Genomic DNA, 19,775 nt, shown 5'->3' with positions numbered 1-19,775 from the left:
CTTTTGAACTAGGTGAGTTTCTCGTACACAGCATATTGTTTGATTTTGCTTCTTAATCCACTCTGCCAGTATATTACTTTTTATTGGTGAATTGAGGCCATTTACATTGATGGTTATAACTGATATGTATTGACTTTTCACCATCATGTTATTTTCCTATTTTTTTAATTTTTTAAAAAATAGGCTTTTTAAAATTTTCACCCTTTCTCTAATTTGTTGCCTTGCCTGCTGAATTTGCTCTGTTGGGCCTCATGAAGTTGTGAACCTCATTGTCTTTTTGTCTTTTTCTAGGATATTATTTAGAATTGTTTGGAGTGCTAGTTTGGTATTCATGAAGTTTCTCGGGTGATCTTTGTCATGGAAGTATCTTATTTCCCCATCCATTTTGAAAGAGGAGTTTTGCAGAATACATCAGTCTAGGTTGGAGAATGTTTTCTTTTAGGGCATGAAATACCTCACTCCAGGATCTCTTTGACTGAGGGTTTGGCTTGAAAAGTTTGCTGTGATTCTGATGGGCTTTCCTTTGCATGTGATTTATTTCTTTTCTCTAATTGCTTATAGTATTTCATTCTTCTGTTGAGTTTCTGGGATCTTCATTATTACATATCTAGGTGTAGATTTTTTGTAATCATGGCTATTTGGAGTCCTATAAGCCTCACTTATTTTGTAAGCTAAATTATTTTGCTATGTTTGGGAAGTTTTCTGTCATTAATTCTGTGAACATGTTTTTTATATCATTTGCACTTTCTCTTACTTTTTCATAGATTCCTATCAGTCTTATATTAGTCTTCTTTCATCATCTAGGAGCTATTGGATTGATTTCTCATGTTCCCTTACTTAAGAGATCCCACTTTTCATCCTCACTGACCCCCATACTGTCTTCTATATTTGATATCCTGTCTTCAGATTGGTTCAGTCTGTTATGTATACTTTCAGTAGAGTTTTTAATCTCCTGGTTATCTGAATCTGTTTCATGGATTCCATTTCTTTCCTACATTGGGTATTTATGGCTTCTATCATAGTCCTGAACTCATGTAATTTTTTATCTGTTTCTGTTCTAGTCTCTAATCATGTCTTGCATTCTGCTTACCATCTCTGTAGTTATCTTGGAAATTATTTCTATTTTGAATTTTTCTAGATCCTCATTCATCTGTTTTGTTACTTCCTGTGCTGTCAATTCAGAATGTCCAGGTGGTTGATTATCAGACTTTTCCCTCTCATTTCCTTCAGAATTTGTCTTTGATGAACAGGCAGCCTTTGTTTGTGCTTGTGCCTGGCTTGAATGTCTTCTCATTTCTATTTTTGTTGTTGGTATTGTCCTTGGTTTAATTCTTGTGTTAATATTTTATCTTCCTGTTATAGCTTGTCTTTAGGTTTTGAGTCTCTAATGACTCTGAGGCAATCTCATTTTCATTATATCAGGAAGGACAACTGATTAAATCAATCACAACCCCTTGGCCCAAATAATACAATCAGCAACACTATAGCATTAAGCTCAGTTTAGAAAAACGCAATTTGTGATAGTTACTAATCTATCACCTTTAACTGTGTTAATTAAATCAAAATCAAGGCCAGAGCTCAGAACAATGGCCTTTATAACCCCCTATGCCTCTGTGGTATGAATCCAGGTACCAACCCAGACAGGAGACCAGAGGTGGAGGGGGTGCTGCAGGTGCCTGCTTGGCTGCAACTCTAACTGTTTCTCTGCCAAGGCCCAGAAGGTTGGGACTGTGGATCAACACTATTATTTTTGCTTTCAGAATCTTTTATGTAAATTTAATGATCCATCTTGCATTTCCAAGGTTACAATCACAGATTAAAATTTTTCAAATTCCTAATTTTCACTTGAAATCTCTTATTTTATCACTAAAAACAATAAATACTGTTAACTGTGTGAAATCACAAACTCACCTTATTAGTTTTTGAGAAAATACCAGTGAATACATAAATCTAAATAATCACAGTTTGTCTGTCAATCATTTCTGGGTGTTCCCTGTTTTGGGGGATTTTTAACTTTTAGAATATGCTTGCATTATGCAATTTACAATCATCTTGTGGGAATGACTACATGTACATACCACAGCTTGGTTTTTTAAATCCCCTTCCTCTTCTTTCACTCTCTCCCTCCTCCTCCTATTCCACTGTCTCATCTTGCATCCTTATTGATATTATTAATTTAGCTCATGTTATGGTACATAATGTTTACATTAATTGAGGTTATTAGTTCCTGTACATGACATATCTTTATTCTACTTATTTTCCCTTCTGCTCCTCCTCCCCCCTCAAGCTTTTTCCCTTGGACCACTTCCCTACTGCATGAGATCAATTTCTTTGTTCCTTTATGTCCATCCTTTATCACTGTCTTTGTACTTTGCCTTACTCAAATGAGAGACACTGTAAGGTATTTAAGTTTCTGTGTCTGTTTTATTTCACTTAAGCTTATATCTTCCAAGTGCACCCATTTTCCTACAAATATTTCAAATTTATTATTCTTCATAGCAGAGTAAGAACCAGGTGTAGCAGCACATACCTGTAATCCCAGCACTCAGGAGGCTGAGGAAGGAGGATTGCCATGAGTTCAAGGCCAACCTGGACTACACAGTGAGTTCAAGGGCAGCCTGAACCACATATTGAGACCCTGTCTCAAAAATCAAATAAATAAATTGATTAATAAATTGACTAATGGGCCAGGGATTTAGCTCAGCAGTTCAGTGGCCTGCCTTGCAAGCACAAGGACCCAAGTTCAATCCCTGATACAAAAACAAAAACAAAAACAAAAAAACAATAAATTGATTAATAAAACAGAGTAGTATTCGGTTATATATGGGTACCACATTTTCTTATGCACTCTTCTGTTGACAGGTATGAAAGTTGTTTCCAGGATTTAGCTGTTACAAGTTCAGCTGCTATAAACATTGCTGTGCATATACTGATGCATTATAATGACTAAAGCTCTTTGGAGAAGAAACCCAGCAGGAGTATCACTGGGTTCTAATTTCAGTTCTTTGAGGAATCTCCATACTGATCTCCACATGGTTGTACTAGTTTACACTCCCACCAACAATGTGGTTTTTCAGCGCAGCCTTAGCAGTATTTGTTGTTGTTTGATTTCATAATGATTGCCATTCTTTCCGGAGAAAGATAGAATCTTAGCATTAATTTCCATCTGTCAGATAGAAAGAGATGGCCAGAGATGTTGAGAAGTCATTTCTTGGGTAAAAATGGTATTCCAGGTGAATCCCACTTGTCTTTTTCCTTGAGATACTGTCATTGTTTGCTGTATGGCAGAAAAACTGTAATGATACTTTCCATCTCATCACATAGAGTAAATGAAATGTGCTCATATTGCAGCTTTTAATAATATCATGACCTCCTCAAAGATATTTTCAAGTGAACTGACATCTTTTCAATGGGATTTTATGGGCTGAAGAATTAAATGACAATGTGGACAGTTGTTTCCACTCCGTTGATCTGTGAGAAGATACCAGTGATTTTATCCATCACAGTTTTTGCAGCACCATGAAAAACACAAAGAACATCTTAATATTATTAGGAAAATAGTATTGACCTCTTGGACCCCATGAAAGTATCACAAGGATACTGAGAGGTTCAGGATCATGCTTGGGGAACTGCAATCTAAAATTTTTTCATAATTTCACAGCTCCATAGAAGGATAACTTGCATTTTTGTTCAAAGCAAGTTTAAGATAAAGATCTTAGATTTAGTTGCTTAAATAGGTTTATTTACTTTTGATGAATACTTTGGAACAAGTTCTACTAAAACACTATAACTGAAGCAAATTCACTTACCATAAAACTTACTACCATCTTGGTCACTATTGCATCACTGAAATGCAAAAACTGACATGCACAATTTAAAGAAGGAAGGGTTTGTTTTAGGTCATGATTACAGTCCATGGTCACTGGCTGCAAAACAGAAAAGGTATGGTTGAAGGGCCAAAAGGGTCGGGACAATGCTCACTTCATGTAGCCAGGAAGCAGAGGGGAAGGGGGGATCCTTAGCCAATCTTATCAAAAAAAAAAAGGAAAGAAAAGGCTCAAATTCATACAATTAGGAATGAAAAAGTTGAAGTCACAACAGATCCATCAGAAATCCAGAGGACCATCAATATGTACTTCAAAAACCTGTACTCTAATAAAATGAAAAACACAGGGGAAATGGACAGATTCCTAGTTACAAATGAATTTCCAAAGTTGAATGAAGAAGATATTAAAATTCTGAACACCCCAATTGCAATCAGTGTAATTGAAAAACTAATTATGACATTACCAACAAAGAAAAGCCCAGGTCATGATGGCTTCACTGCTGAATTCTACAAGACATTTAGAGAAGAACTATTGACACTATTCTTTAAACTCTTCAAAGAAATGGAAAGAGAAACCATACTTCCAAAAATTTATTTGGAAGCAGAAGAGACCTAGAGGAGCAAAATCCATTCTAGGCAACAGAGACTTGTCAGGGAGTATCATAATTCCCAACTTGAAACTATACTACAAAGCTACTGTGATAAAAACAGAATGGTGCTGGCAAAGAAACAGACCCAAGGATCAGTGGAATAAATCAGAAGATGCAGAAACAACTTCAGACATACTCAGCTAACCCATCTTGACAAAGGAGCCAACCATCTTCACTGGAGGAAAGATAGCCTCTTTAACAAATGATGTTGGAAAAACCGGCTTTCAACTTGCCAAAGATAAAAACCAGACCCCTATTTTTCACCATGCACTAAACTAAAATCCAAGTGGATTAAAGATCTAAATGTCAAAACAGAAACACTAAACTTGCTGGAAAATAAATTAGAACTCTCTTGGCATAGGAAAAGGCTTTATGAACAAATCCTCAATAGCACAGGATCCTTCATAAAAAATCAACAACCGCGATCTCATCATATTAAAAAGCTTCTGCAGTGCAAGTGAGACCACCAACAGAGTTAAGAGACAACCTACAATGTGGCAAAAGGTTTTTACCAACTCCTCAGACAAAGGACTACCATCTAGAATATATATAGAACTCTAAAAATCAGATAACCAATAACAAATGCTGGTGGAGCTGTGTAGAGAAAGGAACCCTTCTCCATTGTTGGTGGGAGTGCAGACTGGTGTGACGACTGTGGAAATCAATATAGAGATTCCTCAAAAAACTAGGATTAGAGGTCCCATTTGACCCATCTAACCCTCTGCTGGGTATCATTACGGAAGAATGAAGAGTCATACCCCAGTAATATATGTGCACCCATGTTTATAGCAGCACAGTTTGTATAGCTAAATTGGCCCAATTGCCCATCAACTGGAGACTGCATAAAGAAGATGTGGTTTTTCTATAAAATGGAGCACTACTCAGCCATGAAGAATGAGAAACTAGAGACATTTATAGCTAAATGGATGTACATTGAGGCCGTACTCTTAAGTGAAATACATAGGACACACTTGAGTAAATACTGAATATTTTCTTTGGTGTGAAAAACTAAAAATGTAAATAATGTTCAAATGATATAGTTGATAGTGTGAAATAGGAAGAAAATATCTAAAGAAAAGGGGGAAGTTTGAAGCATAGTGGAAAGGAAATAAGGGAAAAAAATATGAAAAATGGAAACAAAGTCTTTGTAAATAGGGAAGGGTGAAGGGGGAGAAGGGAGGGCAGGGGAATGGGGAAAAAATAAAAGCCAAGATACATCATGTAAAGGTAGAAGATCCCAATGGTGAATGTAACTGTATTGTTTACCTTAAATGTACCAATAAACTCAATGGGAAAAAAAAAGAAATGCTATGAAATAATAAAGCTACATCCAACAATATTCTTTCCTCCAATCTAAAGGTGAGGCAACAACACTAATTGCGACAATATAAAATGAGAATTACACTAATTGTAGGATAAAAAATAGAACTACAAGATGTAACATGTTTACTGTTTTTTAGAATCAATTTGAGCACATAATCCTTTTTATAGTTTTTAAACAATGTATTTGAAGATATAGTATTATAGCTTTCATGTATCACAGATAATGGTTACATTGGTACTTCATTATCTTTTTTAATTTTTAGTTTGGTAAGAACACTTCACAAATTTTAAAGTGAATTATGCAAGTATTACTCACTGCAGGCACAATAGTAAATAGGCACAGATCTCTAGAGCTTATTGATCTTGCATAATTGAAACTTCATGCCCATTATTTAGCAATTTCACCTTTCTCCTTTTCCTCATACCCAACCCCTAGTCCCCACCATTCTATTCTCTGATTTTATGCACTAAACTATTTTAGAGTCTTCATATCAGTAGAACCATGCAATAGTTGTCTTTCATTTTACATAATAATTGCCTTATTTCATTTTACATAATATCTTCATGGCTCATCAATAATAGCAGGATTCCCTTTTTTAATAAGGTCAATTAAACAGTACTCCATTGTATGTACACTGTACCATCTTCTGTGCCCACTCACCTGTTGACTGACATTTAGACTGTCTCTACATCATGATAATTGTTACTAGTGCTGCAATGAACATTGGGGTCCTAATAATTTTGGAGATACTAGTTGTCACAGAAAGAGGAAAAAGGGTTTTTTGTTTGTTTGGTTTTTTTGTTTGTTTTTGGTGTCAGGGATTGAACTCAGGCCCTTACACTTGCAAGGCAGGTGGTAGAACCACTGAGCCAAATTCCTGGCCCCAGAAAAAATTTTTAAATTCATATGGAAGCACAATATACAAATCTAGAGACATAATATTTTCTTTTTTTTTCAGCTTTAATTGAGTTTATTGGTACATTTTAGGGATACAGTACAGTTACATTCATTGTTGGGATCATGTACCTCTACATGGCAAGTCTTGATTCTCACATTTTCCCCTTACCTCTGCCCTCCCTTCACCCCCTCCTCCCCTCCCCATCTACAAACACTTTATTTTCATCTTTCCATTCTCTCACATTTTTTTCTTTTCCCTTTTTACTCTTCCCCTACCCATCCCACCTTCCATACACCTTTAGCTCCTTTCTTCCCATTTCTAAATGTCAGTAATCTTATTAGAATCTTATGCATTGTTGCAGATTATTCACACCAGGGACACTATTTGGTATTTACACATGTGTGATTTATTTATTTCACTTAGGAGTATATCTTCAATATGTATCCATTTTCCTATGAATGAATCTATTTTCTCGTTCTTTATGGCTGAGTAATATTCCATTTTATAGAAAAACCACAACTTCTTTATCCAGTTTCCAACGGATGGGCAAATAGGCTGTTTCCAAGATTTAGCTATTACAAACTGTGCCGCTATAAACATGGGTGCACATACTTCTCTGTGATATGATTCTTTTAGTTCTCTTGGAAAGATACCCAGCAGAGGGATGGCTGGGTCAAATGGAACCTCCAGTCCAAGCTCTTTGAGGTATCTCCATATTGATTTCCATAGTGGTTGCACTAGTCTGCACTCCCTCCAACAATGGAGAAGCTATGGTATAAAATAATAATAAATAAAATGTATGTGTTAGACATAAAGATATAAAAAAATGGAACAGACTACAGTGTCCAGAAATAAATCTCTGCATATTTGGTCAATTGATTTCCCATAGCTTTCAAGAATATGCAATGAGTATAATATAGTATATTATAATATATATAGTATAATATAGTCTCTTCAACAAACTGTGTTGATAAAAATGGATACTCACATGCAGAATAATTTGGAGCCTTATCTTACACCATACCCAAAGTAAATTCAGCACAGATTAAAGACTTAAATGTACGACCAGAAAGTGTTACACATCTAGGAAAAAAAAAAAAAGGAAAGGCTTCACGATACAGGCCTTAGCAGTGACTGCATAAATATGATACCAAAAGCAGGGACAACCAAAGCAAAATTAGACACATGGGACTATATCAACCTAAAAAGCTTCTGCATAATAAAGAAAACAGTACAAAAAAGGACCTACAAAATGGGGAAAATATTTGCAAAGCATACAGCTGATATGTAGCTAATTTCTAAAATATACAAGGAACTTCATCAGCTCAATAGAATAAAATTTAAACCCTAAAAACTCAATTTTAAAATGGGCTAAAAAATTAGACATTTCTTCAAAGAAGATATGCAAATCAACAGATTTATGAAAAATTGCCCAACACCACTAATTATTAGGATAATGCAATTCAAAATCACAATGAGATGTTAATTAACATTGTCAGGATGTCTGTTATTAAAGAAGAGGGAAAGGAGGATAGAAAGAAGGAAGAGAGAGACAGGAAAGGAGGAAAAAAGGAGGGAGGGAGGGAAGGAAGGAAGAAGAGAGGGAGGGAGAGAAGAGTTAGTGCACACATACAGAAATTGGAACCCTTGAGTATTATTTGTAGAAATGCAAAATCTAGAAGTCACTATGAAAAACATTATGGAGATTCCTCAAAGAAATTAAAAATGAAACTATTACATAATCTGCAATATTATCTCTGTATTAATTCTAAAAAAAAGTAATTTTTTGTTGTTGCTAAAGACAGGCGCCACAAAGCAAGTTATCTCAGTTGGATAAAAGGTAATTTATTGAACAATGAATTTTTCCACATACTAAAATCTGAGATCATTCTTTTCTTTTCGCCTTAAAGGTAGCTGAAAACTAAGGTGATTGTTTCAAAATTTAAATGTCTTCCCTGTTATCACAAGGGTGAAGACCAACTTAGACCACCACACATTTCCATCCACTAATTGTGAGGCCCAATTACAATTCTGGATGGAAAATTGAACATAAGAAATCCATAGTAAATTACATATTGACATTATGGTTCAGAATACAATGCCTAATTCTAAAAATAAATATTCATGTTTTCATGAATATAATTCACTTAGTTTACAAGAAAAATCAGGTTGACTTGAAACATATCCATCTCAAATAATGAAATAAGTGGTTTCTCCGCAGAGCTTGCTTTTCTGCTATATATCCACATTTTTCTGTTTCTTTGCACAAGAGGACTCTGCTAATGTTCGTAGTATGGGAGCTGTTGCACATACAGGGAGATGGAAGCCATGAACAAATGGGCATGCTGACTCTTTCTACACAAAATTTACGCTCAAGCAACTAATAGAGGGGCCACTTTTCAATAAAATATAGCTTTTTGGCAATTATTTTAAATTCATTCACCCAATGTGAGATATAATAGTCACTGTGGACAGTAGAACATGATAGCCCTATCAAATAATGATGTTGATACTTTTATTCTAATGTGTTTGAATGTTCAACTAAAATACATGATTTTCATAATGTAGTTGAGATAGAATCACTATCATTTTCTCCAATAATACTGCTAGGTCAATTCTTGGTGATTTATGCAATTCTTTGACCTCTACTACTCTACTCCAATAATTTTGGTCTCCACCCTCCCTAAACCAACACAATTCCACAGATCTGTTCTAAACTACACTTCCTCACAATCCTATTTTGAAACATTGTTTTATCATTCCTAAGTTTCCTCATTTCCTCTGTATTAGATTTTCAATATTTCTCGTACTCACTAGTACCTAAACACTTCTGAGTTTTTTTTCAGTGTACTATCACCATTATATTGCAGCCTCTCTCCTTACCCAGTTTAGACTCTAGTATCTTTCCGTGCAATCTCACTTTCAGTTATGTTGCCTACCCTTGATTAAATCCAGTCCTGTACTTAATCAGTCCCTACAATCACTCGAACACAAGGGACTGAAGAAAAACACATAACCATGCTGGTGGGCTTCACATCAACCTTAAGGAGGTTACCCAAGCAATCAAGTATATTTTCCAAGTATATTTTTTAATTTATTGTTTAATTTTTGTTAGCACATTTACAGTACAGAATAATTATATTTATTCTGGGGAGCTGGTACATGTACATACCACCTCTTAATTCTTTTTTTGTCCCCTACCCCTCTCCTCCCTCACTTGATCTTAGCCAAAGGCTGAGAAATGATTCCTCTCTCAAATAGAAGGTGGAACAAGAGGTCGAGGGAGGAGAGAGAAAAATGGATGAAAAAACAAAAAAGAATTGGGAAGGTAAAAAAATGAAGATAGAGCTTTTGCAAATGGAAAGAGAACTGAGAGAGTCAAACAAGTTTTTTACTAGTGATTATTTAACAGCTTCTCTACTTCCTTCAAACTTTTAACATCCCTATGCCTATTTTGTGCTTCTGGCTTCCATTACACACAGATTTCTTACCAAAAGCTGCTCTCGTCACACCGACACAAGGACAAGCACCCTTGCTGAAATAGTCTGCCCTCTTCTGAGTTTAGAATGACCCTCCCACTTATGCCCTAGATCCACCCATTCATGGCCTGCCTTCTCTAGATCACTACTCTAGGATTTTCTCCCCCCACCTCTATAACATTTCTCCATGACTGCAGAACCCATACCAAACAAAGAAGTAGTAACATATTTTAACCAACATATAACTTCGTGTTGCCATGCATTACCTTGGCTCTGCTCACTTTTATAGGAAAACTTATCAGAAAGTTGACTGTACTCCCTGACACTGTTTCCTACTGAATGCAATCTAATCATGACTCAGTCAGCGCTGCATCACCTCACAGTCTTGGAAAGGTCTTCCTTCTCATACTTCATCTTGTTTAACATAGCTACAGCATTCGATCCAGTTGATCACTTATTCCTCATCAAAACTCTTCCTTCAGCTGGCTTCCATCCTCTCTCTTCCATATCAGAAAACTTCCTTTCCAGTCTCTTTCATTTATTTCTCCTTCTTTCCCCATTTTTTAAACATCACAGTCCTCAGTATATGGTATCTTCTTCTCACAGTCTACATTCACACCCTGCATGATTGCTTCCAGTACAGTCTGTATTCTGATGGAAAGCAAATTAATAATCATCCCAGAGCTCCTACCTGAAGTGAAGACTCATATACACCTAACTACTCAATATCCATTGTGATATCTAGCAGGCATATGTTTAAAGCATAGTTCTGGACTATCTAACTCCCAAATCTTTTCCTCTGGCAGGATTTTCCATATCATAAGTAGTAATTCTTTCATTCCAATTGCCCACCTGAAAAACATGGAGCCCTTTCTGTCACACACACACACGCACACACACACACATCACCCAGTTCATCAATAACTCCTATTGGCTGTATTTTCAAAATATTTCTAGAAATTGATAATTTCTCAACATTTCACCTGCTACTTCCTCAATTTAAACCATCACCTGTCTCATCCAATTTACTGCATTCACAGGTGATTTGATTTCCTTTCTTCCATATATCTTCTTTTAAAATTTATTCTCAGCACAAGACAAGGATGTCCATTTTATAGTGAGATTTATAATATTGCATCTCTTCTCAAAGCCCTTCCATGAGCCTCATATTTTCTGGAGTCAAGTCTAAAGCCTTTACAGTGGCCTACAAGTCCTACTGAACTTTGTCACCTGTACTCTCGAAAGACTTCTGTGATATCAGGACAGGTCCTATCAGGCCAACCATTCTCCTGGCAGAGCTGTTCACTACTGGCATCATGCTTAAGTAAGATTTATGTTGTCTCTCCAAGAGATTTAATTATATTTCAGATTGAAAAAATTACCGTATTCTCAATTTTCTACAGAATGTTTTAAATTTCCAATTCAAAAATATTCTTTCAGATTGCTGAAAATAATACACGTAGTTTTCATAATTTTTTGTGAAGAAAACTAATCTATATTCACATTGCTAGAGCAGTGCAGAAGGCTTGATTACAATTCGCTATATTTAAGTATTTCCCTAAATAGATTTTATAATCTAAATTTTTGGCACGCTAGTTCTCAATTTCTCTTCATGCATCCATGGACAGACTCTTCAGTACACAACCCAGAAAGCTGAATTGGTTTGTGATTGGAACAAATGAGAAAGAAAATGCATGACCCATGTGCATTCCAGGACGCTAACACATCGCCTGTGCTTCTCCGTCAGGTTTAGATTAACCACTGATTGGACGCACCAAGTGCCCTATTTCTTGTAAATGCCTTTCTTCTATTCAGTGTTTAGTAAGCTGCTTCTCAACAGCATTACTCCCAAGCTGAACAGAAGCCCCCTTGGATCCCAGGAGCCTTGCAGGATTACTTGCTCACCACCAATTTTTAGAGCCTCCTGATGATTTCATTTTTATATATTTCCAAGACAGTATATCACTAAATATGCTACACAGTTGAGCAGTTGGAATTTTAAAGTCTTCATGCTCAGAGAAAAATAGAAATTTTACTTGGACTTTTGATGACTATTTAGAAGACGGAATACCCATTCCATCACTTCATTTATTACAAGGAAAGTAAAGTCAAGACAGCAGTAATTCACTTGCTGAAAAGAAGTTTTCAGCCCCAATAGGCTATTCAGGGTTTTCATGACTGGTCCAAAAGGAAAAATAAATACATAAACTGGGGGCAGGGAGTTGTCTCAGCCTGAACCCCATGCACTATTTATATTTTCCAGATTTTATCTGTTAAATAAAAATGTTAAAAGCTAAAAAGTAAAATGGGTTTATAGCTCATAGTTGTAATTTATAAGATATAGTCCAAAAACATGGATATATAATAGATACTGATTTACAACAAAATAAAATTTACTGCTTCTTTACTTTATGTTTTCAGCAATTTTCATGTACCTGAAATTATTAAATGTACAAATTTAAGATACTCAGATTTTGAAGTCTATCTTTGTCACCCATTAGCAGTATGACTTTGATTCTGGCCTCACAGAAATACAAAGATTTAGTAGTATACCATATTCAAAGCACCCATAGAAAGAGCAGCCCATAATGGTTTGTTAACCAATGTTAATTTCTCTTCTTCCTCCTTTTCCCCTTTCCAAGTTCATACAACACTGTGTGAGCACACACCACATAGCAGTTTCTCTGCAATGCACTGAACGTACATCTGTAAACAAACTCAAACAAGGCCTTGTTCTCATGAAATATACACTTTAATGGTTGTCCTAGTCAGCCTTCTCATCCCTGAACACACTATTCGACACACAATTTACATGAGGAAAGGTTTCATCTAGCTCAAAGTCTAAGGGATTCAGTTCATACTCCGCTGGCTTCAAGACCAAGGCGTCACGGTAGAAGGGCATGGCACAGCAAGGCTGCTTAGTGCCTAGAGGCCAGGAAGTGGAACAGGGGAGCAAGGCCATGGATGAATGGGCATGGGCCACATCTCCGTGACCCACGCAGACACAGCCGAGAGCATATTCTTCTGATCTGCTGGGGACTTATTAATCCAACGAAGTCAACATGTCAGGATTAACAGCCCCAGTAGGAGAGACAGAAAAGAAATTATAATTGAAGTGGGCTGGTTAGGAAAAGGCTTTTCCAAAGAGGTAAAGTAAAAAAGCGATGGAAAAATTCTTGAAATGAGATTTCCAAAGAGAATGTCCAAAGCACAGGCCTGAAGAGCATGTGGAAGCATCAGAATTCAGCACTAAGTGGAACAGATGAGCCAGAATTCCGGACAGGAGAGAGAGACCTAGATGAGATTTTCCCCATTCATAAAACGAACCTGAGGGGGACTGGGGGGGATGCTTTCAACTACTGACTGAACCTGTGCCTAAGGTGCTCCTGTAGGCTTAGCAAGGAAGAAGATAACAGTCTGATGCTGGGGAATCAGGCCACTCTTTTTATATAAATCTTGTTCTCTTGAAATCAGGGTTCTGGGGTGAAGAAAGTCCCCTACAGAAAATCTAAAACAGAGAAAAAGACAGAAAATAACTTCAAAACCTCCCATAGCCTCTCTCTTACTGGTCACTTTCTACCCTGGGGAGAGACTGGTGTAGTGAGAAGCTAAGGCCTCCTAACAAGACACACTGAGAGGCCTTTTTAGGAGGAGACTGAATAACCTCAGCCAAGACTGCAGTACCTGCCACCATCTTGAATTGAGCCTTACTAAAAGCCCTGAGCAAGAAACATCCAACTAAGCCTAGATTCCCATCCCTCAGAAACTGTGAGCAGAACTCAGCTAAACAATATTTTTAGCTCTTAAAAAAAAAAAAAAGTTTCCTCAGAATTGTGAACTCTCACAAGTGAAGTACTTTTGTCACTTAGTCCAAAAGCCATAGAAGGAAATTAGCAGCTCATTGGTGGAAGGGTGAACTCTTGGTAAACGTGCATCTGTGCTCCAGGACAAGAGATGATACCGGCTTAATTTCCACCTCCAGAGTTGGATGAGTGTTGGCTGCATTATAAATACTTCCACCCATTCTCAAACACCTCCAGTAGGTCAGATAGCTCAGCTGAGCTTCAGTGCCACAGATGACCCACATCTGGGGCCACCTCTATGCTCCTCTGATGCTACTTTCTTACACTGTTACTCTCTCCAACCAAGCATTTCCTAGTGTGGGATAAAGGATTCCATGACAAAAGAAAAAAGTTAGCGAACCACAGAGTTATGGAGAACACAAATATTAAAGGAGTATTAACGGAGGCTCCCTAAGAGAGTGGCTATGCTAATCAATCCAGGCATTCTCTTCCATCATTAACTGTGAACATCTTTTCCAGCCTTTCTGAGGTACCTCCGGTTTAGAAGTACAAACGTTTTTCAACTTTTCTTCAATTCATGTCACAGTTGTACGGCTTCCGGGGATTAAAAAAAAAACTGAGAAAACTATTCTGTCTCTCTGAGTTGTAAAGTTCCAACTACAAAATGAAAATTCCTTTTCCATCTGCTTGACAATCATTAAAATGTAAATACATCTTCCCTGGAAAGTATGGTCCATTACAGTGTGCCACAGGACCTTCTCCTTTTATCTCCTTACAATTCTCTGAGATAGCCTCATTGTCCCCATTTTAAAATGAAGAAATCAAGCTTCAAGAGGTTAACTGACCCCAGATGATATAGCTAGAACAGCAGGGAAAGAGCAATTGTAGAAACCTGACCAGCACTACCTTACTCACCTGTCAACATGGGCAGTGATCAATCATGTTGACAGCACTACCCTGGAAATGAAGTAAGGACAATGGCATTTCACCTCTGTGGTCTGACCCCAACCACGTAACCTAGTGGAGTCATCAGGAAAACATCCGACAAATCCCAGTGGAAGGGCATTCTACAAAATATCTGAGGGAAACTCAAAACCACCACCAGGGACTTCAAAAAAGCAGTTGGTAAAGAGATAATAACCAAAAGGAACCTGAAGAGACAGGATGACTCACTGTAATCTGGTTCCTAGGTGGGATTCTGGAACAAATAATGGCATTGTGCACAAGGAAATCTAAGGAAAACAAAGACTTCGGTAAATGTATCAATGTTGGATCATTAATTTTAACAACCAAACCATGATAATATAAGGTTATAGTAATCAAACTTGATATGGTATAGAAGGGACTCTGTCAATCTTCACATATTTTCTGCAAATCTAAGTGTTCTAAAACAACCATTTATCTGAGAATTTTTAAAAATATCATGGCATACCTGTGATATAAACTAGGCATAGTTGTGTGTTACTTAGCAAATGGGACACATTCTGAGATGTTTGTTGTTATGGCTGGTATCTAGTTGTCTCCTCAAAGCCTCATGGGCCCATAGGTGGGCTTTTAGGAAGTGGCTGGATCACAGGTATATGACACTGGATTAAGGGTGTTACCTGACTTACTTTCCTTATTGCTCAGACAAAATACCAGACACCCAAAGTAAAAGGAAGAAAGGTTTATTGTAGCTCATAGTTTATAGAGGTTTCAGTTCATAGTTGTCTGGCTCCAAGGCAGTATGGCATGGCAGAGGGGCAGAGAAGAAATAGTTCATGGCAGGCAGAAGGCAGCAAAGCAGCAAAGTAGCAAAGAAGCAGCATCAGGCCTGCCTTCTTTGTGTCCCTTTATATCCACCCAGGCTACCCACTCTTTGGGGGGGTGCCACACACACACCCAGGTGGGCCTTCCCATTATCCACACCCAGAACTATGCCAAGCCAAGCAGTGGACTAATTTAGGAATCACACACTCTCCTTATCAACATCACATTTAATCCAGCATCACACACCCTAGCTCCAGCCACCTCTGAAAAGCTCCTGAGGCTTGGCAGGGGCATCTCAACATAGACCATAAAAGGAGTAATAACTGGATTAGCCCCTAATTGGATTAGCATCCTTATGTGCGTGGCTGATGAATTTACAGAAGAGGGAAGAACCACCCTGGGTGTGGGTGGCACCAACCAAGAGGCATGTAGCCTGGATGGAATATAGAGAGACAGAAAGAAGGCAGGCTTGCTGCCCGCTTTCTGCTCTATCATGGAGTTTCTCCTCTGTTGTACCATGCTGCCATGCTGCCATGCTGCCATGCTGCCCTGCCTTGGAGCCAGATGACTATGGGCCAAAACCTCTACCAACTGTGAACTAAAATAAACCTTTCCTCCTTTCACTTGTGTCATATATCTCATCCCAACAATGAGAAAATTAACTAAGACATTTGTCATTGGGCTACTTCATCACGGTGTGATCATCACAGAATGTGCTCATACATACCAAGATGGTAGGGCAGTCCTTTACTGGGGCCCATCAAGAGAATCAAGAGATGCAGTAAATGGAAGATATAGGAGGCTGCTACTAGTGTGACATGACTTACTGTTTTTTTGTTTGTTTGTTTGTTTAATATGTAGAAGTACATTCTAAAATAATGGCTAAAACATTCTGGTCACAAACCAAATGCATATTCATTTTAATCCTTATCGAGTATTGTGGGTTGTGCCTAATTCTTCTATATGACTGAGCTGCAAACAAATATTCAAACAAATGTATGTACACACTCACTTCACTGCAGCACTGCCCACAACGGCCAGAAGGCAGAACCAGTCCAACTGTCCATTGAAGAATGAATGGCTCCACAAACTATGGTCTATACACAACAGAACACCTTTCGATACTCAAACATAAAACACAAAGAACTAGGACACACTACAACATGGGAGAACCTCAGAGCATAATGTCAAGAGGCCAGACATAGAAGGTTACATATTATAGTAATTCTATTATGAAAAATATCCAGAATAGCTTATCCATAGATATAGAACACAGATTTCCAGGAACTGAGGGGGGAGCAGAGAATCACAACCATGGAAATGGATTATAATATCTAAAAAAGGAGAAAGAAATATTAGATTTAATTTTTAAAATATACCCAGCTAGAGATTGCAAAAGAAGGGGAGGGACTCAGGAAGGGGAGAGGCAAGAGTAAGGGAAAGTATTGGGAGGGTTGGGGATGATCAAAATTCTAATACTTATATATACCAATGTGTGTATATGTGTGTGTGTTGATAGTATATGTTATATATATATATATATAGAGAGAGAGAGAGAGAGAAAAAACATATATATATGGCAATAGCCTGCTTATAAGAGAAAATTTAAGACAACTTAAGGTTTGAAAATAATAAGATAATCAACATATTTTGAAAAGATCACTCAAAAGTAAGCTGCTATAATCAAATCAATGTTAGACAAGGTATAATAAAGGGAGAAGGATTTAATAAGGACACATTATAAAAGGAATACAGTAACATTGCTAGTATTGGTTCCTTTTTTGTAATAATATTTTTGGTTTATGTCTTGTACTCTTAGTAACTACTTTGAAGATAATACACATGGTAACAACTATTTATAATGTTTTATTATTGGTGAGATTTTGTTTTATTTTTTCGTAAAATTAAGAACAATTTTTAAAACAACATAGTATTTTATACTTTCATATCAGACAGACTGATTGGGTTATGCTATAAAAATAAATTATACTAACATAGCAAAGGCTTGTCGTTTACACATACATCATCCCAGGCAAATTTTGCAGCTCTGCAGCACATGTGGTGGGACAGAAATCGGGAAATGAGCCAAGTGTCCTGCAGGATGTCTTTAGTACTTCAGCCGAGCAGAGACACGCATGAGTCCCCCAAAAGACAGCTGCCAAAATATGTGGCACATCCTGACCCCACTGCTGAGTTCTGGCAGGTGTGATGGATCACACACCTGCTCAGTGAGCAGTGAGAGTCTCTGTCACTGCAACTGACAGAATCTGGTTAAATTTATCATATAAAATCAGGCAACAATACATAGACAAATCAGCAAAAGACAGTCATAACAAGAGCTTTAACCTATTTCTATTAAAGGAGGGATCAAACAGGAAGAAATGATGCTATATGGTTTGTAGACAGACACCTATGTAGTGATATAATATCTTTAATGTGCACAGAAATGCTAATTAGCCATCTTCAGAACAGTGAGTTGCTTCTTACAAGGAAATGAGGGATCCAGAATTAGCAAAGGCTATGCAGGAGACTTCCATGTTATTTATTACATTTCATTCCTGGGGGGAAAAGCTGAAGTACAGGAGGCTGCTAATACTTGTTTAAACTTCACACTCAATAGATGATATGTGCTTGTTAACACTATTCTCTATTATTCTCTGTATATTTGACAGAGTTTGTGATAATTTTAAACACATATATATGTATACATGTCCACAGTACTTTTATAAGATACATAGCCAGCTTTATCAAACAGTGGCTTGAAACAATACATTCATTATCTCACAGTTTCCGTGGGTCAGGATCAGAGTGTGGCTTTGATCAGATGCTCAAAAGGCTGCAATCAAGGTGTTGGTCAGAGACAGGCCTCATCTGAAGATCAGGGGTCTCTCTCAAAGTCACTCGATTACTGACATAGTTCATTTCTTCGCATCTGGTGAATACATGTTGACTGCCTTCTTCAAGTTCATCAAGGGACACAGACTAAGTCGTACATAAGTTAACATCTTAATTATCGCCATATAACGTTACTAATCAAAGTAGTAGCTATCTCATAACAGTCACGAGTCCTTCACACATGCAAAGGGAGGGGATTATTTAGACCATATAAAAACTTCTATAGGCAGGAGTCCTGGGACTGCTCAGAATGCCAGAAACACTGTACCACATTACAGGACGCTACAGCTGGACATGCAGTGATGTGGGGTGGGGCACTGAGAATGTCTGCTGCACTGCAGTTGGTAAAGGTAAAGTAAGACTTGCTGTTGTGACAGATAAACTCCCAAACCTCAGTAGTTTAATAGAATAAAATGGTATACTCATCAAATTCAGTCAATAAGATAATGGGGCTGAGGTTGGGTGGAAGAACAACAGTTGTGTTATTGGAAACACTTTAAGAAGCCAGTTGTGAGAGGCACTGGCATCTCCACTACATGGCTTCTGGAGAGGTCATGTCTGTCAACAAATAGCTAACAGGAGGAAAGGGATAGATTGTGTGGAGAGTATAAAATCACACCGAGCCCAAGGAAGTTTGGATGTGTAGTCCATTTGGGTGTCCCTTAGAAAAAGGAATGGGAGGCTGAGGAGTTAACTCACGGCATGGCGCCTGCCTCACAAGTGCGAGGTCCAGAGTTTGATCTCTAGTACAAAAAAGAAAAAGGAATGGGGCCCACAGGAGCCTCACACCAGGAAGCAGTCATAGAAAAACATGAACAATTCAAACCCTAAGCTTGTACAAAAAATGAAATTTTATATATATCTCCTATCTGCTTCTTTTTTGTAAGAATTTTTTTTCAGCTTTAATTGAGTTTGTTGGTACATTTTAGGGATACAGTACAGTTATATTCATTGTTGGGATCTTGTACCTCTACATAACAACTGAGTAACTACTTTGAAGATAACAACACACACTGCAATGACTATTGTTATTCTCTTATTATATAACTATAAAAATTTGTTTTCTTTTCCCATAAATAGAAAAAGGAGTATCCAAAAAATAAAATGACCAAATCTTTTCTAAAAAAAAAAAAAAAAAAAAAAAGAAAGGG

This window comes from Fukomys damarensis, unplaced genomic scaffold, assembly GCF_012274545.1.
Source record: "Fukomys damarensis isolate Sample0158 unplaced genomic scaffold, DMR_v1.0_HiC HiC_scaffold_26, whole genome shotgun sequence".
Lineage (NCBI taxonomy): Eukaryota > Metazoa > Chordata > Mammalia > Rodentia > Bathyergidae > Fukomys > Fukomys damarensis.
This window is presented reverse-complemented; position numbering follows the sequence as displayed.